The sequence below is a fragment of the Pleurodeles waltl genome, chromosome 7 (genome assembly GCF_031143425.1).
Source record: "Pleurodeles waltl isolate 20211129_DDA chromosome 7, aPleWal1.hap1.20221129, whole genome shotgun sequence".
NCBI lineage: Eukaryota > Metazoa > Chordata > Amphibia > Caudata > Salamandridae > Pleurodeles > Pleurodeles waltl.
This window is the reverse complement of record NC_090446.1, coordinates 652,564,616-652,586,553: the sequence shown is the minus strand read 5'-3', so window position 1 is coordinate 652,586,553 and position 21,938 is coordinate 652,564,616. Positions and strand designations below refer to the sequence as shown.

Sequence of the window (21,938 nt, the reverse complement as noted above, 5' to 3'; positions counted from 1 at the left end):
CGGCCTTGCGGACGCTTCCTGCTCCAATGGGGAAAACGGCCACAAACAGCCTTCCCCACATTCGGGAAGACCTCGTAAGAAAGGGGAGAGTCTCCCCTTTCTTACGAGGCCTTCCTGAAAGTGTTTCCTGGCCCCCGATCGCAGAAACACTTTCAGGAAGGCCTCGTAAGAAAGGGGAGACTCTCCCCTTTCTTACGAGGCCTTCTGAAAGTGTTTCCTGGCCCCCGATCGCAGCACAGCTGCGACTGGGGGCCAGGAAACACCACTAGACACCAGGGATTTCACTTGGGGGGGTCGGCCCCCTCGGAAAACGGGCCGGCTTCCCCCCCCCAGGGGCATATATTTTTCTTTTTTAAAAGGTAGGTGCCCCCTGGGGGGCAAATTTATTTTTTTGTATTTTTTTTTTAACAAAAAGAAAAATAAATGGACAGGGGGTAGCCCGTGGGCAGGGTGACCCCCTGTGGGGGCAATATTTTTTTTTTGTTGTTGTAGGGTTTCCCTGGGGGCCATTTTGGCCCCCAAGGAAACCATACAACAACTAAAAAATATATATATATCTATATAGATCTATATATAGATATATCTATGTAGATATATCTATCTACATGGATATATCTATAGATAGATCTATAGATATATCTATATATATATATATATATATATATATATATATATATATATATATATATATATATAGATAGATAGATATATCTATAGATATATCTATGTAGATAGACATATATATATAGAGATAGAGATATATATATATATATATATATATATCACTTTTGTCAATACGTGTGTGGTTTCCCTGGGGGCTGCGATCGGCCCCCAGGAAAACCAGACCCACATATAAAAGTGATATATATATATATATATATATATATATATATATTTGGCACCAGTTGTCTTGCAGTTGCAGCTTGCGTCTTCAAAGCAATGCACATACCTCAACTGACGCTTTTCAACTGTAGCTTTTAGGCAGCAATAAAAAAGTCAAGTAAGTATTGTGATTATGTTTCTGCTACAAAAGGGTCAGACTTGTCTAGTGGCAGTTTTAGTGCCATAAAGAAGCGCAGAAGGTTTATATGCCTACTGCAAAGAGCAAATCTGTATTTTATGTAAATAGCTGAGTACATTAGTAAAGTCAGCCATTACCTGCGCTATAATACAAATGAAATGTATGTGTGGGGTGGAGGGCGGCTATGGAGAGATGAAGGGCACTTTTGCTTGGTGGTAATGAGGGAACCCGAGGAGGAGGGAGTGGGAGCACCAATAATGATTGCTGGACTGGGCGCAGGCGGTGCTAAAGACTGTGACGAATGGTATGTGACAAGGTGTTTTTTGAGTGTCTTGAAAGAACGTGCTGATTGAGGGAAGAAGCGCAGGTAAGGTGGCCTCTACTGTTGCACGTATCACACACACACCATCGATTTTGTGACTGTCTACGTAGGCTAGTGTTTTAGGGCAACAGTTTAGCCAATAGCAGAGATGGCATCTTGATGGATGACTGCTGCCGTCACTCGGGTTATAGAGGACAGCTCTGACATACGATCAGAGACTGAGACAATGAGATACTGAGACAGCATCTAAGGGATAGGACAATGGCGCAGACTCTGGGAGTGATTTTTCAGTCGGAGTAGTCCCATTCGATAACTCCTCTTCCAGTAAATTATGAGGGAGGTGATGAGGACAGTCCTGCTGTCCCTTCGCAAGCAGTCTGTGCAACTGGGTAATAGTGGGTTAGCCCAACCCAGAGAGCAGGTGATTGCGGTGGCAAGCAGAGAGAGAGAGAGAGAGTGCTCTCTTGGGAGCTCCCCAATTTAGTTCAGCCCCAAATTCCACTGCCCAAATCGTATTGTGGAGACATCTAAATTATCTATCGCAAAACAAACTGGTTTTGTAAGGCAGGCACCTGTGTTTTTGGTCCTGGGTTCGGCGGCCATATGGAGAAACACACTAAACCCAAACATTTCTGGAAACTAGACATTCGGGGGAGTCCACAGAGGTGTGACTTGTGTGGATTCCCCAAAGTTTTCTTACCCAGAATACCCTGCAAAGCTGAAATGTTGAATAAAAACTCTATTTTTCTCACATTTCTGTCACACAAACTACAGGAATATGCTGGGATCCACAAAATTCCTACCACCCAGTGATTCCTCACCTGTCCTGATAAAAACACTACCCCACTTGAGTGCCTACACCTAGTGCCTGCGTCAGGAATGGATCACCCCAGGGTCAACAGCTGCCTCATGTAAGGACCAACATTGACCGTTGTGTGATCTATTCCTGTCGCGGGCACCAGGCCTACCCACACAAGTGAGGTACCATATTTATCGGGAGACTTGGGGGAACGCTGGGTGGAAGGAAATTTGTGGCTCCTCTCAGATTCCAGAACTTTCTGTCACCGAAATGAGAGGAAAAAGTGTTTTTTTGGCCAAATTTTGATGTTTGCAAAGGATTCTGGGTAACATAACCTAGTCAGAGCCCCTCAAGTCACCCCATCTTGGATTCCCCTGGGTTTTTAGTTTTCAAAATTGCGCTGGTTTGCTAGGTTTCCCCAGGTGCTGGCTGAGCTAGAGGCCAAAATCCACAGGTAGGCACTGTTTTCTATGAAAAATTTGATGTGTCCACGTTGTGTTTTGCGGCATTTCCTGTCACGGGTGCTAGGCCTACCCACACAAGTGAGGTATCATTTTTATCGGGAGACTTGGGGGAACGCTGGGTGGAAAGAAATGTGTGGCTCCTCTCAGATTCCAGTACTTTCTGTCACCGAAATGTGAGGAAAACATATTTTTTTACCCACATTTTGAGGTTTGCAAAGGATTCTGGGGAACAGAACCTGGTCAGAGCCCCACAAGTCACCCCATCTTGGATTCCCCTCTGTCTCTAGTTTTCAAAACTGCACAGGCTTGGTAGGTTTCCCTAGGTGCCGGCTGCGCTAGAGAACAAAATCTACAGGTAGGCACTTTGCAAAAAACAGCTCTGTTTTCTGTCAAAAAATGGGATGTGTCCACGTTGTGTTTTGGGGCATCTCCTGTCGCGGGCGCTAGGCCTACCCACACAAGTGAGGTATCATTTGTATCGGGAGACTTGGGGGAACGCTGGGTGGAAGGAAATTTGTGGCTCCTCTCACATTCCAGAACTTTCTGTCACCGAAATGTGAGGAAAGCGTGTTTTTTTAGCCACATTTTGAGGTTTGCAAAGGATTCTGGGTAACAGAATCTGGTCAGAGCCCCACAAGTCACCACATCTTGGATTCCCCTAGGTCTCTAGTTTTCAAAAATGCACAGGTTTGGTAGGTTTCCCTAGGTGCCGGCTGAGCTAAAGGCCAAAATCTACAGGTAGGCACTTTGCAAAAAACAGCTCTGTTTTCTGTCAAAAAATGGGATGTGTCCACGTTGTGTTTTGGGGCATTTCCTGTTGCGGGCGCTAGGCCTACCCACACAAGTGAGGTATCATTTTTATCGGGAGACTTGGGGGAATATAGAATAGCAAAACAAGTGTTATTGCCCCTTATCTTTCTCTACATTTTTTCCTTCCAAATATAAGAGAGTGTGTAAAAAAGACGTCTATTTGAGAAGTACCCTGCAATTCACATGCTAGTATGGGCACCCCGGAATTCAGAGATGTGCAAATGACCACTGCTCCTCAAAACCTTATCTTGAGCCCATTTTGGAAATGCAAAGGTTTTCTTGATACCTATTTTTCACTCTTCATATTTCAGCAAATGAATTGCTGTATACCCAGTATAGAATGAAAACCAACTGCAGGATGCAGCTCATTTATTGGCTCTGGATACCTAGGGTTCTTCATGAACCTACAAGCCCTATATATCCCCGCAACCAGAAGAGTCCAGCAGATGTAACGGTATATTGCTTTAAAAAATCTGACATCGCAGGAAAAAGTTACAGAGTAAAACATAAAGAAAAATGGCTGTTGTTTTCAGCTCAATTTCAATCTTTTTTTATTTCAGCTGTTATGTTCTGTAGGAAAACCTTGTAGGATCTACACAAATGACCCCTTGCTGAATTCAGAATTTTGTCCACTTTTCAGAAATGTTTAGCTTTCCGGGATCCAGCATTGGTTTCACACCCATTCCTGTCACTAACTGGAAGGAGGCTGAAAACACCAAAAATAGTAAAAATGGGGTATGTCCCAGTAAAATGCCAAATTTGTGTTGAAAAATGTGGTTTTCTGATTCAAGTCTGGCCGTTCCTGAAAGGTGGGAAGATGGTGATTTTAGCACCAGAAACCCTTTGTTGATGCCATTTTCAGGGAAAAAACCACAAGCCTTCTTCGGCAGCCCTTTTTTCCCATTTTTTTGAAACAAACGAAATGTTCACTGTATTTTGGCTAATTTCTTGGTCTCCTCCAGGGGAAACCACAAACTCTGGGTACCATTAGAATCCCTAGGATGTTGAAAAAAAAGGACGCAAATGTGGCGTGGATAGCTTATGTTGACAAAACGTTATGAAGGCCTAAGCGCGAACCACCCCAAATAGCCAAAAAAAGAGCTCAGCACTGGGGGGGGGAGAAGGCTCAGCAGCTAAGAGGTTAAGGAATGAATCAGCATTTCCTGCTCTGTCACAAAATGCAAGCTTTAACAAGGCACCCTTAGGCTAACACAAAGGAATTACAGCAATACATTCAAATAATGCGTTTCAATAAAACACATGTAAAATGTGAACATATGAATTCAGCATTAATAATATTTCATTAATATGAGTAATACATTACTTTGTTAATGCATTTCATTAGCGATAATTGAGCAGTACATTGTTCTTATTTATCCACGCATATTTGATTAATTAATCATTCAAATTCAATATTATTTCAATATATTCTGGTACTCTAGAGTCTAAATTACAACCTAATATAAGTTTAAGCTTTCTAACGTGATTTAATTCAAATACCACATATGTTGAATTCTGCAATGTAGTGAATGCACAATAATATAAAAACGTGCTAGTGCAGATTCTACATTTAAATGATTAGTGCTTTGATTAACATAAGACATAAACTGTCACATTTTGATGAATTTTGTGACACAAGGGAGTTTACTAAAATTTAGACTACAGCAGTCCCCCCTTTGATGGTGAAGTACGCCATCACAAAGTTCTCCAACTCTCATTTTCAATAAGACAGCTCAAAATTCCTTAGGTTTAGTTCAGGTAAGATTTTAGGAAATCCTCTAACTGGTGTTACTGTATTACAAACCTCTCCTGGCCTCCATTTCAATCTCCTCTTTTCTCTGCCTACTCTTGGCTCTTTTCTCCTTCCTGTATAGCTTGTAAAATCCAACTGCAACTAGCGCAAACAAAACCACCATCAATAATGGTCTTAAAATGGTTCCCACAATGCCTCTTCCCAAGCTTCCAGATCACCTTGCAATTGCTAAAAAAATACTACCTATAGCTTCCCATGTACCCTTTGCTGTCACTCCTTTCAGGTTCTGTTTCAAGTCAGTCACGTTTGCAATGTATCTTCTTACCTCCTTACTATTGTCAGGTATATACTTGCAGCATTGTTGCGCATGGAACATTTTGCAAACTCTGCCTTCTTACGTGAGGAGTATGGGTAATGCAAGGCAATATGACAAAACCATTGATCTCACAGATCAAACAATATGGCACCAGCAGTGTGTAGATAACTTTTCTGCTATTGATAACAGCTTTCTAATCTTGAGGTCATTCAAGATCACACCTACTGATGGAATAAATGTGCTATGAATGCAGGTTAAAATGTTCTTGTGTGCATATACTGTTCCAAATGTCAATGTAGTTTCAAAGAAACCTACCACAGTGTGAATGTTTTTCATTTTTGTAAGTGTTTCATGATGGGAACAATTGAGAACATGAAATCATAATTAAAATAGAAGAATTGATAATACTCCTGGTGATAAAACGGTGTTAGTAACAAGGTCCACGAAATTCTATAAGTTAGGGGTCACTTACTGATGAAGGCAACGGATTGCATACATAACAATCTCTAGCTTTCATGTGCTCTACATATTCATACAAGCGCTTATAGTAGGTGTTTGCTGACAAATCACCTATGGAACCATCACTGTGTTAATACTTCTCATCATTGTAAAGTGGATTCTGATCTGCAATGGAATTTCCTAATGCGGGACAAGTGTGGACACAATCATGTTCTGAATCATTTACTATGGGCACATTCAAACCTATGAACAATAATATAATCATGATAACTGCTACTACTGCTAAACATATGTATCCACACTTACTACCTCTATTGCAATTTGACTCCATGAGTTCTCAAATTCCAGACTAAAAGACTGAATTCTGAAATCAAAAATCAAAATCAAAAATGCAAAGTGGCTTTAATATATGGACAGAAAGCCTGGCCAAAGTCAGTCACAGTAAACCATTCTGCTACACAGGGAATCTGAAATAAAATCACTGCTGGATTTGGTCCCATGGGACAACATGAAACGACAGTCTTGTTCACTTTTCCCAAATCTTCAACTTGGCGGACTCTTGACTGGACTTCCGCAGTCCTAAAATGGGTGAATTACAAGGACTTACCAAAATCTATTGTAAGATACCTTGCTCAATCAAACTGTTAATCAAATGGGTAATTCCAGCAATTGTCTCTAATGACATATTATACGGGGATGTTTTTGTATACACTGCATTTGAGTTCACTGTTATTTTAATAGTCTCAACTCCTTTAATGAGCCCTATTTCTTTTCTTGAAAAATCCCAATCTTCAGGTGTCATGGTTTCTTTTAGATCTTCGGACAATTCATTACATGTCAGCATTGGGTACAATGTGACACTCAGGTACTGCTCAACTATTTTACGTTACGTTACGTTAAACTTTATTTCGGCAGATATTGCCATAAAAGTCAAGACAAGAGATAAATACAACATACATATATACATTTCACAATTAAAATATAAGATACAATACATACAATTGGCAAGGAATATATGGACGTCTCCATGATTAAGCAGTGCCGCATATAAAATATAGGTAACAATTTATAAATAAATTAAAAGCCAGAACTAAAATATAATTAACTTGGCTCGAAGAAACAGTGCATCATATACCTATACAAGGAAGGGAAAGAGCGGGCCACCTAACAAAATATTACAGTTTGTGACCAAGTCGTTTTCTAATAAGGTACACATTGAATAAAAATCTACTCGTGCCAAACACCACTAATTGTGAAGTATTAAACTGGAATATGCGCTCTGCTTCTTTGTAGGATCTAACCCCCACATATTTACAGACGGGTTTGATCCAACAATCCCTTGGTTTCTTGTATACTGGGCAAAAGAAGAGTAGATGAACAACATCTTCTTTAGCCCCTAAAGTTCAGAGAGTGCATAATTCACAACCTTTTGCCCCTCCCCAGTTGCATGTGTACGCATTAGTCTGTAAGACCCCATACCTAAACTGTAAGTATAGTGTTTTTGCCAGTGGAGGACGGATCTCATCCAAAAATTGTTCGAAATAAGGTGTATCTTTTATGTTCAAAAAGTTCAAAGTCAAAACACCAATCGATGAACTATGCAATAGCTCTCCGTTGACATAAGACCAAAAGGTGTCCTTTACATATTTCCTAGTACATGTTGTCATATTCTTAGGAACTTTCCATAGGTGTGATAAACCCAATCTCTCATACCACTTAGATACATATTTTAACCAAGGGGTATTCATATGACCATCTATCTGAGTTAATTCAGTCAATCCACTCTTGTAATCACTCAACTCCGGGGTTACCCATAGCCTAACCCAATACAGCAGTGGTCTTAATAATGCTTGATAGTCTGCTCTTTTAAGGTTGATATCAAGGAAAACAGGGACTAGAGGAGTTCTTGTCGGTATTTTGAGTAGCCTTCGTACAAAGTGGTTTTCCGTTTTTCCAAAGTTATTATTACAATAGTAGCCCCAGAGTTCAGCACCATAAAGGGCGGGCGATTGGGCCTTTGCTTTATATACTTCAAGTGCCGGTGAAATTGCTTTAGAATAACTAGCTCCGTGTACTTTTAAAATAGGCATTGAGTTTTGTTTAAGGGATAAGATGCTTTTATCCATCTGTCCTTTCCAGGACAGGTTACTATCCAGCATTAACCCCAAATAATTAAAACTCCCTACCTGTTCCAGTTTTTGATTCTCCAAGGACAGATTATTCCTGAGGGATTTCTTGGGGTTTATGGACATATACTTAGTTTTGGTAGGATTTATTTCTAACCCCTTCCCCACACAATACTTCTGGAAAGAATCCACCAAGTTTTGCAAACCTCTCGGAGTTTGAGAAATAAGGATGGTATCATCGGCAAATAATAATGCCGTAACCGGCTCACCACCTAGCTTCGGGGAGTCATGTACACAATTCCTTAAGTAGCTCGGAATATCATTAACATATAATGAGAAGAGTGTAGGTGCTAACACGCAACCTTGGCGCACACCACGGTCTACAGGTATGGCCCTTGAGGTTTCACCTTCTTTTCCCCATCTAATTTTTGCATAGTTCCCTGTGTGTAGCTTGATAAGTTCTTTAAGTAGTTCCCCAGGGACCGCCATGTCCCTTAGTGTAATCCACAACAAATTGCGAGGAACAAGATCAAAGGCGGCCCTTAGATCCACAAATGCCACATAGAGACTACCCTTCCTTATGTTTATGTACTTCCAACAGATGCACATAAACCTAAACACCTGGTCAACCGTACTGATTTTTGTTCTAAAACCAGCCTGATATTTGGTTATTATTTTAGTCTCTTCAATCCAGTCTAAAAGCCTATTTAAAATGTGTCTGGCATATATCTTTTGAAAAGTGTCTATTAAACTTATTGGGCGATAACTGCTTGGATCATAGTGATCACCTTTTTTAAAAATTGTTGTAATTTCTGCCCCTTTCCATGAATCGGGGATCGGTGTGCCTGCCACAATGGAATTACTCACGTAGTTTATATAAGGCCCCCACACATCCACATCATATTTTAGTAGATCGCCGGGAATTTTATCAGGGCCTGGGGCTTTGCCCGTTTTCACAGCTAATAAAGCCTTATTAGTTTCTTCTAAACTAAAAGATAATGGAGCGATACTCATTTCTAAGTTTGTCTCATAGCCCCCGAAGGGCAAACTCTCCTTTTTGTTAGCATAGAGCTGAGTGAAGTGATCACACCAAGTATTTTCATCTAAAACAATATCCTTTGTTGATCTACCCTGCTTATTTCCCTTAGCGATTAAATTCCAGAACACGCTCTGATCCCGTAACTTAGCTGCACTCAAGAGATCCTCCCAAAGACTTTCATCCCATACTTTTTTAGCTTGGGCCATAGCGTTTTTGTAGGTTAATCTACAGCTTTTTGTATCCAAACAGTTCCCGGATTTTACTGCCTGGATCAGTCTTAATTTTGCTATTCGACAATCTTTATTATACCATGGGTTCGCTTTCTCAAGATGGTTCCTTATCCTATTACCATCTTTTTTATAGATTTTACTCACTAGTGGAGTTAGTGCATCTACCAGCTTAAGATGTAAATCAAGAACACCTTGTGTTCCCACTAATGCTGACTGTAAATCTCCTACCGTTTCAGTAAATACATTGTAAATATTTATCAGCGTTTTTTCTGTTCCCAAGATATATGGCCATCTTAGAGCACGCCTGTTATTGGTTACCTCTAGTTCCGCGACCGTGGTATTTAATAGGGTTTCTTCTTCGGATCTAATAATAATAAATGGCTGAGAGTCTAGCCATAGTTGGAGGGGGAAATGATCACTCTCCGTCCTATGGTCTACCTTGAAATCAGTTATTTGGTCCCATATATTCCGGGTAGCCATTACAAAATCTATATGTGATCTGGAATTTCCCTTAAAATAGGTTGGAGCTGCTGGTCTGTCTGATCGAAATCGACCATTACAAGCCCTTAGATCATGTACCACAGTCAACTGTAAAATCTGTAGGGCGGCTTTTGTGCTTTTAGCTGAACTTGCAGATTCTAAGGGCAAGATATCATTAGCAGCATCTTGTTCATCAAGCAATTTTTCCAACCCCAAGACAGGCTCGTATTTACAGTTAAAATCCCCACCAACTAACACCTTTACATTATCTCCTAATGAGTCTAAAAAGGAGTCCAAGAGTTCTACCACCTCTGATTCCTTGTTAGATGAGGACGGTCTATTATATATATTTATTAAATATATAGTTTCTTTCCCTCTTGTATCAATTTTAAGGCCTAGTAGGTCCAGAGAGGGGATGGATAATTGGGTGACAACTATTTCTAGAGTCACTTTAACCCAGATAACCAGCCCCCCTGAGGCTCTACCTCTAGTTGATGGAATAGCATAAGAACAGTATGTTTTATACCCCAACCTATGGGGGGTTTCTACCATCCAAGTTTCCTGTAGGAATATGATATCGTAATTTTCAATATAGGAACACCATACCACGTCCTCAAGGTTCCTGGCTAAGCCAGCTATATTCCAAGATATCAGTCTAATATTTGTTTTCCCTTTTACACAGGGTGAATCTAATACTACAGGTAAGTTATCTTTTTCTGTAACAGCCTGTAGTTCGACTAAAGGATTTAACTCTTTGTCTTGGTTATAGTCTTTACTAACATCATTAACCTCCATTGACACTGTGAGGCACTTATCAGGTACGCCCAAACTGATTACCTCACTCAAAATAGAATAAGGGGATTTAACGCTATTTACCAATTTAACTGTCCATGAGCTTCTGGGGCTCGAAGGTACTAAAAGTTTTGGTTCTAAATATTCTATACTCTGTTTTTGTTCCCGCGTCTGGGTATATACTAACGTTTCTGTGATCGATTCCCCTGCTCGTGGGAGTCAATCGTTTTCATCCAAAGTACTCAGTACCGAAAATCTATTTTCAATTGGAACATTAAAATTTGCGTTTCTTCTATTAGTCAGGGGTCTGTGTTTTTTAGAAAATTCTGATGTACTGGCTAGGTGTCTATAAAAATAACCCAGAGGGTGCACACCCACGTCAGACTCCCCTATATCCAGAGAAGCTGCTCTAAGAAGAACGGTCGCAACATGTTGAGGGTGCCTAAAATTAACAATTACACAATCCCCCTTACATTTTTTCCTCGCGTTTCCGATCCATGATACCCGTCTAGTAGACAGTATATGATCGGATAGATGTGGGGGGAAACCACAATTTTGGTTTAGCCAAGCAACTGATTTCCGTTTGAGAGAATCATGTGATTCCTCACGGAGATTCATTGCTGTTGGGTCTAAGGGAGGAACATTCGAAAGGACTATGACATATGGTCAGGTGGAAGATTAATATGATTTGGTCTGTTCTCGGGAGTAGCGTACCTCACGGTATTGGATGCAGCTGCTTTCATATGAGAGGTACTATCCACCATACATGGTGGCTCCCTAGATTCTGGTAAACATGGCCTCTGTGCTACAACCAATTGTGCAGAGTTACCAGATTGGACGGGTAGCTCAGACTGTTTCATAGTCTGTTCCTTACACATCTTATCTAAAAGACCACCCAACCTAGATACCTCCGTAGATAACAATTCAATTGTTTCCATAAGAGGTTTAGTCATATGGTCTAGTTTTTCCTCAAAAAGCTTAGTGATGTGACCCAAGAGATCACAATTCACATCGTCCTTACTAATTATAATCTCGTTATTAGCTACATTACTTCTATGGCCATATTCTATCGTTGGTTTAAGATGTATGTTCCCCTGCTTTTTTTGCGTTTTTCTGCATTTTCTAACAGCTCTCTTAGGAGGAGAGTGAGACAATACAGACTCACTCGGGAGCTCCAATGGGTCTTGAATTGGTGGTTCTAAAACTAAGGGCAAAATGGCTGAGTTTTCCAAAGGGAAAGCTTCAATATTAGGGGGATCCGCCATAATAGAACCGCTACCATTGTCTACAGAAGGAAAAATTTCTGAGGTGGACTCCTTCTCTAAGGATTTCCTTCTATCAATGTTTATCTTGCTCACCATTTTAACTAAGTAATTATCCAGGGTGGAAATATTTTTAGCCATTCTACACCACCCTCACGTATTTAACAACCACTACTAGTATTGATATAATACTCGATGGACTGTCTAGTATTTTATAACCCTGCCCTACACAGAGCTTTTATATCGTAACAAAGTATAGGGCACCTACATATATCAACAATAACACAGAACAGCAGGTGTATATGACCCAAAAGGCACAATTAGTCAATTAAATGGAGCCCAAGTATACAGCTTACTAAAGCGTAAAAATAGAAGCAATTAACAGCTTAGCGAATTGGCCCAACCCGACCCCTTCCGGCCCCCTAACGGCTATACAACGGTCCGCCCTTTACCCGCGCTTAACCCGGTGTGGCCCGCGCGCGGTCCCGCTCAGCCAGGGGCAGGACCAGTTTAATTGCACCTTCGGGCAAGCAAAATGCGTTGGTTCCGCTTCCGGGGTGCAAGGGGACCTAGGTAATGTAGTCCTATCCTGTCCCGTCAAACGCTCCCCCCACACAGCGGTCGCGATGTCAGGCGACGGCGGAGGGGAGACGTGGAGGCCAGCAGAAGGAACAGCAGTCCCGAGGACCACAGGGGCACTCAGGTATGCAGCACGATGCGGGCGTAGGTAAATTTACTGTAATCTCTGACTTGGCCTCGTGACCTAAGTGACCAACCAGGACGTTTCCAGTTCCGTTGCTTACAGACAAGAGAGGTGTGAAAGGAGACTTTAAGGTTTTAGATAACCAAAAGTGAGAGTGGAAACAGTTCCAAATGAGTAAGAGCGACAAGCTAATAAGCTATAGTTTCAACCAGACTGCGCCTTTTAAATGGGGTATTTATTAATTGTGTAAGCCAGGTTAACACCAACCCAGCTAAAGTAGTTAAGCAATCTAGCAGAAAGTGATGTGTATAGAGAACACTTTGCCGAGGGGTAACAATCTGTTAGAGTATAAGTTAGGATTAAAAAAGGAGGAAGATGAGAAAAAGAATGAATAAAGAAATGATTGTCACTTATTTGTCCCGCGTGTGGTCGCTCCTGAGATGTTCCTGCTCTTGATATCCCAACAAAGGCTGAAGGCGAGTCCCGAAGTTCCCAAAAAGACGCTGCTGGCCGGGTCAGGAAGGACGATAGTTCTCCGTTCCAGTTAGTATTTCACTTTCCTTTATGAGCTGGGGCCCTCAGAGGGCAAGTGAAAGGGGGGGGGGCCAGCCCAGCCTCTTCCGGGCAATGACGGGCAAGGACGGGCCCGCGGGAGCGCGAGTTGAATTTAAAGGGCTCCTACCCTTTCACACAGCTGCAAGAGTCTCCCCGGTCACTGGCTGTAAAGCGCTTCCCGCGACGGCGGGAGCGCGAGTTGAGTTTAAAGGGCTCCTGCCCTTTCACACAGCTGCAAGAGTTTCCCCGGTCACTGGCTGTAAAGCGCTTCCCGCGACGGCGGGAGCGCGAGTTGAGTTTAAAGGGCTCCTGCCCTTTCACCCAGCTGCAAGAGTTTCCCCGGTCACTGGCTGTAAAGCGCTTCCCGCGACGGCGGGAGCGCGAGTTGAATTTAAAGGGCTCCTGCCCTTTCACACAGCTGCAAGAGTCTCCCCGGTCACTGGCTGTAAAGCGCTTCCCGCGACGGCGGGAGCGCGAGTTGAGTTTAAAGGGCTCCTGCCCTTTCACACAGCTGCAAGAGTCTCCCCGGTCACTGGCTGTAAAGCGCTTTCCGCGACGGCGGGAGCGCGAGTTGAGTTTAAAGGGCTCCTGCCCTTTCACACAGCTGCAAGAGTTTCCCCGGTCACTGGCTGTAAAGCGCTTCCTGCGACGGCGGGAGCGCGAGTTGAATTTAAAGGGCTCCTGCCCTTTCACACAGCTGCAAGAGTTTCCCTGGTCACTGGCTGTAAAGCGCTTCCCAACTATTTTACATAGCACATCTTTCTCATTTGTCACAAATCGGTGCTCATCTTCAAATGAACCTATTTTTATGGGGACATACCCTGAAAGGGGCAAATCTGGTACTTCAGCTGTTCTCACAGTGGACTGCGTAGCTCCTGTGATGACGGAAAATGACATATCATGGCCCATAGTGATGGTATCTACATAAGGACCACGTTGATCTATTTCTAAGGATGCACCTAGCATGCATTTTTCACCATCAAAGCTATTAGTTTGAAGAATTTCTCGAAACTTCTCATTTTTGACTTCTAATAAAAGAAATTGTGATGCTATCTGATTCACATTTGCATTTGCCATTTGACACGTTTGCTGGGGAACAATCATTTGCTGTTGTGTCATGGGGGCTTGTGGTACTGGTATCTGTTGTCCTGGGGACACATTCATTTTGCACTCGGGTCTTTAAACTCTTTGAAATTGAACTTGACTATTGCCTTGTATCTGAGCAACTCAAGCATTCTGCACTTGATTATTCACATTATTAAATGGACACTTCTATCGCCAATTACCTAAATTTCTGCACGCATGACATTGATTAGTTCTTCTCAAAGCCTAGACATCAAGAAAATCTCCACTTTGATCTATCTGAACCCCACACCCTCTACCTCTAGGCTAAACAACATTTATCACCTGCTGTGTTATTAATTGCATTGCACTAGTATTCACCATCATCTGCGGATGCTGATTTGTTTTCCTTGCAGCTTTCAACTGCAAGACTATAACTTTTTCTTTCAATTTCTTCTGCTTCAATTCTAATTCATCACTACAATATTTTGCATAACTCAGAATCTCATCAATCAGTTTATCCTACCAAGAAATCAGGTGCTGCTGAATCATTTCATGTATCTCTGGCTTCAATCCCTGCACAATACTGAACTCAAATGACCCATATCTTTAGCTTCTATAGTCTCAGTACACTATGATGTTTGAAAGCCTGTAGCAATCTCTCATATTAAGAATAAAATGACTCCTTTGGTTCCTCTGCTGTCCTGTGAATTTTCTGATAATCAGTATCTTTCGGGGACACTTTATTCTTCAGTAACTCACTCACCTGGTAATGCTTTTTCATCACCGCCTCAGATGGTGCTCCTTTTACCGGATCTCCTCAAGGTTCACTATTGGTCCAATAAACATGCACTTTACATGCAGTCCACAAATTAGTCGGAACCACAATATCAAACAATGTATTCAAATCTTCCCACAGGCATTTTGAAAGTGCCACAAACCTCTCTATTTGCTTGAACCATTCCACAGGCTTTTCTCTCAGTATCAAGTAATCATTGGTGAAGGACAGTATATTGCACCTACTCCAAGGTACACAGACTAATATCCACCTGGTATTTCTCACATGGGCCTCATTTTCATGTTTTCCTCGGCTTGATTAGCTCTTGCTGGAGGCACATTTGTCTTTGCTTTCTTTTGATCTTGTTTCTTCACCCATCTACCTTCCCACTTATCTAAAGCTCCTCATGTCTGAATGCATGTAATCAGTTCCTCAATGTGCAATTTTATTCTGGGAGATCACATGTTAACTTTGCCTTTTTAACTATTCTGTAATCTGTAACTTCTTTTTAGGATTTTCTACTAAATCCACATTAGTTTTTCCGACCACTTCAGCTAATCTCTAATGTCCTGCACGTTGTGTAACATCTTTGCACATGAACCATAGTTCATCTTCTGTGTAAGTTTCTAATTGGCCTGCATCTATTATTCCTGAAATCATTTCATTTAATTCCAATTTTAATCTGGGCACATTTACTGATCTGTTTTTCTCGGGTGTTTCTTCTTTTCTGGCATTTCAATTTGTCTCACCGGTTGTACCCTGAGGACTCAAATTATTTAACCAATCTGTCAGCTGTTGTGCTGTGAAAACTTGCAAACTGATGTTATTTCCCTGAGGTACTTCTGCTTGCAGGGTACTGCAATATACATTCGATATTTGAGCAGGTCTGGGCATACCATGAGGAGGGGTTCCGCGAGTAAACCTTACAGCAGGAATAAATCCTGCTTGATTTAACATTGGGTTAGTTTCTGCAATTCATGTAGAGACAAGGATGGAACAAGAGAAGCTGTTCTCTCCATCTCTGAATTGTTTGAATGTGCTGATCTCTGCATACCAATTGGTGATATCCCAGCAGATGTAACAGGTGTATGAGGAACATTTGGGGCATTTATTGAATGGGATTACTTCCAGACGTACCTGAAGAATACAAGGAAGAACTGGACTATAGTTACAGGAATGGTTAATGCATCAAGACCCATAACCTTTGTCTGATTCTGAGGAATTGTTGTTCCGGCTCTCTGTCTTGTTAAGGCAGTCCTTGAACTTTGTCCCTTTTGACTCGGGATAACATTTGCCATAGTCTGAACTCAAATAAACATTGCCACAGGCTGATCTGGGGTACAGTTTTGCATGAGTGGATTCACATAAAGTGACTGCACCGTTTGGCTCACCTTAGGAATTGGTTTGACTTGATTTACATCTGGACTTGGTACGGGCTGAACTGTATTTACAGTCGGAACTGGTGAATACACCACAGTCACTTGTGTCACTGAATTTGCAGGTGTACCTTGTACTATCTGATTCGGGATCTGTGCAATTGGAGCACTTGACACATTCGGTGTTATATTGGATGCTGCTTCACTTCTCACTCCTACCTCAATTGAGTGATATAGAGGTGGACAATTCATCAGGATCTGATTTATAAACTCGTCATCTGAATCACTGTCATATGTTACTGTCTTTTTATTCTCAGCTTCTGCTGTCTATTCTGCCTTTTCTGATTTATTTTTAGTCTTGGGTTTTGTGTTTTGTCACATTCCTTTGAGATAGTGAGAAACATTCTAACTCCATCTAACATATCTACTCTCCACGTTGTCTGCTCTGTATCCCATCTGGCTTCTGAAAGTGTCTTAATTGCTTTCTGCATTCTTTTCTCGTATTTGGCTGATATTCTTTCATAGACAAGAAGTTCCCAAATACTAAGGGCTTCAAGTTGTATGGATCTTGGAGGCAGTTTAATTTCACTCATCATTCGCCCCAAATTGTCTAAAAATTCTCAATTTAAATGCTCCATATTGGAGAAATGCTAAAGCACCATCTGTTTCAGTAATTTTGCACCTTATTTCCAGCCACGTACATGCATGAAGACCTTTAAAAGATGACACTGTATAACCTGGAGTTCCTTCTGGTGATTTTCAAATGTTTTTTTAAAAACTTCATTTTCGGTCAGTTTCAATCAATTACGAAAAAATGTTGATCGAATCAGGGAGTAACTTAAATCCCAAATTCCTTTGCTCTTGATGTTCTAAACCAATAGCAACACAGCACTGCCCACCAATACCAGTCTTGCTTCACACCAACCGACCTATATCATTGCGGCAAAGAACAACGTCACACTCAATTCTTTAAGCAGCTGCAGTCGCTTTGCAATTGTCTCTCACACAATCACTACGAACACCTAATGCAAAATATTGCAAGCAAAAACCAACAATCTGTCTGCGCACAATGGGTAGGAACTAAAACACTTCAAAGCTGTACCGGCTTACACCTTTCCAACTGCAGCATTCACAATTACACAATGAGTGAAACTTCACCAGCAATTTTCACTACAGTTGAAACAGATCCTCCATGTGCACTCAGGATTTACTTAATACCAACCACTAATTCACACTCACTCAAGAAAAACTATGGGCCCTGTCACCAATCGCATGACGAATAACTCACTGCAGACAATAAATTAACCGAGTGTCTTCAACACTTGCGCGTTATCTTGGAATCTTAGGCCACAACAGACCTGTCAACAACATCAACACCCACTGACAATTTTGAGCAAAATCACTTCAAGTAGAACGACTCCACAAAACACTTCACAACATCACACTCCACTGCAATCTTCAAGCCAAGCAATGCAAGTGCAAAACCCTATCAATACTTACACATCCGTCAATTGTAGGCACAACACTAGAACTTAATCAGTCTTCAAAATGGACCATGGTACAGAATTCGGGGTAAACAAATTTTGGACTAAGCAATCACATGAGGTCAATCCTATCTCCTTAACAGTACACAGGAATGGTACTCCTCCCTTATGGGACAAACCATAACTCTGCTACCAGAATTGTTGGAGCATTTTCATGCTTTGCATGAATCAATGCCCTTCGAGTTTGAAGAATTGTTGAACCCAGTAAGTCAAGTGGTAGAACCACTAAAACAAACCAAATTATTTTAAACACCATGGCCAATGTGGCCAAGGAAGGAAAACTCCACTCGGAAATAAAGTTAAGAGATTTATTACAAACTCAAGCTCAAAGTCATATATACAAATCGCAAGACCAAGTTAAAAGGATACAGAATCATCAAAGGTTGCCCAAGGCAACCAAATTATTAAAGTAGGACAATATATATAGTCAGCAAGAATATCTGTGATACAGAAATTAAACATTTCTTAGGATTTAGCAATCATCAGTCAAATCAATTTAGAAGAGTCATAATTTAGGCTGTCACAGAAAAACCCTACTGCTAATCAAATCAGGGTAATACATGTGTGGGGCAGAAAACATGCGGGCAAAAGACAAAAAGCATAAAAGGGGCAAAAATAATTTGGAAAAAGATAATTTCCTGAAAGTTACTAGCTAAGACGGGTAAAAGATAGTTAAAGAGGGAAAGCGTCAGCAAGTCAGCAGCTCAATCAAGAGTGTTCTGAAGGGGGTGGTAAAAGGTCTCTAAATCTCAAAAGGATATCTTAAGGGCAAGGCAGAGAGGAAGGTACCTTCCCAAGGGGCACACCATATGAGGACTCTTCTACAGCAAAGCATCTGGGTTGGGAATCTGGATGCATCTTCTGAAGAATCTGACCAAAGTTCAACTGGTCAACAGCATATTAACATTCATAATGCCTTTTGATTTTCCAAAGGTATCAGTCCAATATACATTGAAGGGGCATCATCCAAAAGAAATCGATCACATGACTCCAAACTGCAACATATACATCCTTTCCCAAGTCTGTCATCGGAATATCTCCCATCTGTGCGACTCCACGTAAGTTTGAAACAATTGTATACAATAGCAGTCCATGTTTCGCAATGCTCTGTGCTCAAGGACAATATTATACATTTGCTCTATGCCTGAACAATAGGTCCTGTTACCAAAATCTAGTCTTCTCATGGGAACGAAGTCTTAAAGAAAGCTCACATGAAGGAATGAATCAGCATTTCCTATTCAATCATGAAATACAAGTTTTAACAGGCAACACTTAGGCTAACACAAAGGAATTACAGCAATGCATTAAATTAATATGTTTTAATAAAACTCATTTAATACGCAAGCTTATGAATTCAGCATTAATAATATCTCATTAATGTGAGTAATACATTTCATTTTAAATGGGGAAAACTTTTTTAATGCATTTCATTAGGTACAACAGAAAAGTACATTTTTCTTATTTTTGCACGAATATTTAATTTGTTAATTATTAGAAATTCAATATCTCTTAATTCAATATTGTGCTAGACTAAAGTCTAAATTACAACATAACATCAGTTTAATCCTTCTAACATGTGATTTAATTCAAATACTACATATGTCAAACTCTGCAATGTAAGTGAACGCATGTTAATAAAAAAAATGTCAGCACCGATTCTGCGTTTAATCCATTAGTGCTTTGGTTAACATAAGACATAAACTGTCACATTTTGATGACTTTTGTGACACAAGGGACTCTACTAAAATTTAGACTAACCGTAGTCAATATTAGAATGATTAAATGTGTGAATTTTGTTATCATGATATGTTAGAATTTACCAAATGTTGTTTATTAAGGGAAATATGTTGTATATATACATATATATATATACATATATGTATATATATATATATATATATATATTTACATGTTGACATGACAATGTGTTGTCATGACAATGATGTAACAGGGTGAGCTTGCGATAAGGAATGTTGCTTGAGCTCAAGGTCAGTTCCGCCTGCCTGTAGCCCAGGTTGGTGGGTTGGTGTTATCTGGAAACTTGAATAAATACGTGAATAACTAGATGTTTTCATGTAGATTTATAACAGAAAGGAGGACGTTTTAGGAGCGTCTTTATTTTCACTTCTGGTTAACCCATTTTCTGTCTCTCTTGTTTTGCTTAAAGTTCTCAGTTGTAGCACCAAGATGCTCCTGGGTAAACGTGTGCTGACATATTCCTTATTCACTCTTCCCTAGCTGTCAGCTGTCCCCTCGTCAGGAGGCTGAATTAGACAGTAGTGGCTCAAAGGCTGCACAAAGGGGCGGGCAGGGAGGCACGGGAGGTGGGAGGGAATAAACATTAAATGTAATTAACAAAACAACAAAAACAACGCTTACCTCCTTCGCCACTCCTCTGTCCTTTGACGCTCCTCTGCCTCTGCAGGCACAGGCTCCCAGCCTGCCCTGCGCCAACCCTGACGCTGCTCAGAGCAGGGTCAGGATTGGCTGGGAGCACCCAGCCAGGGCGCTCCCAGGCAGACTGCAGGCTCTCTCCAGCCCATCAACCAGAGACAGCCGGCCAAACACACATGCGCTGTAAAGGGGGAGTGCTGAGCACTTCCCCTCAGTGCACGTCACACCCCGCTCCTTTTATTATAATTTTCTAAAAGGTTTTGCAGCTGGCGCTGCTGGCAGGGGGCAACACTCCTCTGCCCAAACAGAGGAGCCGCCACTGGAATTAGAGTGAGTCTTGGTTTTCAGCCAACAGCACTGATCCCTCTAGTATTCATGAATCGTACATACAGAGGCAAAGGTGAAACTACATGTTCCAGCATGCTTTATGCTGCTTTGCTGAAAAATATAGAAAGGCTGGAAGTCACTCTTACAACATGAGACCAGTTGAAGTCTAGGAAAGTTGTTTTCTCTTTAGGGGCATTCTACTTTATGTGCAACACACCTGTAAGTGCACATCTGTGCATGACAAAATGTAACTTTGCTCCATGACTGATGTTTTTATAGATGTACAAAAATCTTTCTTCATCTGCTAATTTTATTGCTGAAAATGTCTCCATCTCATATGTGACACCTTCAGCAGGCCTTGTTATCCAACATCACTTTGCATTCACGGACTTGAGGTTTCTTTATTCATACTATACGTAAAGGGTCCTAAATAACAATGGCCTAAAAAGCCAAGCCCAGACAAAAGAGTAACCAGAGCTTAAATTGTGCCGGTGTTTGCAGGTAGGGCAAACGGGCACTCATTTTTAGGACACATGCTTATATTTTTTCATCAGACTGTGATGCAGGGCAATAAAGAGAAAAATCAGAAAGAAGAAGAAATGGTAAGACGGAAAAAACAGTCATAAAGAAAGAATGTTAGGAGGAAAAGGAACCGGCATGTGTCTCTCTGTGCAATACATAATGGACTTTGAGCGGTCTTAGGTGGCCTCTCGCTATCAGGGCCTCTATATATCATTCTCTGAATAAAGCGAGGAGGCCTTTTCTGTTCGATTTTCTCCTTCCGCAGCGTTCTGTCTCTGTCAGCGTTTACTGGTACAATTTGCTCAGGTGCACTTAGACGCCGCAAACGTACTAAACCCCTCAGGGCCCCGGAGCGCTTCGGGCCTGTGGCAGGGAGCTGGGATCTGTGAATGGTCTGAAAATAGACTGCAGGGGCTGGAAGCGGCCTGCGCACGGAGTGACGGATGAAGTGGCGGCTGCACAGGCCATGTGCAAGGAAATCCTTCTCTGCTGCTCTGCGCTGCTGGAAGCTATATACGGACACCGTGTGCCCTGCCAGCAGATGTGATTGCATAACACAACCTTGCTGTACCCGGAGCTGAGAGGCAGCTGCGCCGGAGGCCCTTGACTGAGACAAGCTCCGCAAAACACTCGCCAAATCTAACCGTCGAGGTGCCCCACGTTTGCCTCTCCCTGTATGCTCAGGCACGGAAATTACAAGCTTTCTAAAGGACCTAGATAAAAAAATATATATACCATATTCGCTCGACTATATTGACTGGGTTATCAGCAACTGCTGTTCACATGTAACATAGCGCCATGGGT

At 41.5% G+C, this 21,938-nt stretch overlaps 1 long non-coding RNA gene across 2 annotated transcripts in view; it reads right to left on the bottom strand.

Moving 5' to 3' along the window:
• The window catches only part of LOC138304522 (uncharacterized), a 108,069-nt gene extending 87,642 nt beyond the window's left edge, over positions 1-20,427 (bottom strand). The window contains exon 1 of one of the 2 annotated variants that reach the window (XR_011205585.1): positions 20,271-20,427. This is a non-coding gene — a long non-coding RNA (uncharacterized lncRNA). The remainder of the gene's footprint in view (positions 1-20,270) is intronic. The other variant, XR_011205584.1, reaches the window with a different exon arrangement.
• Positions 20,428-21,938: the final 1,511 nt, after the last annotated feature.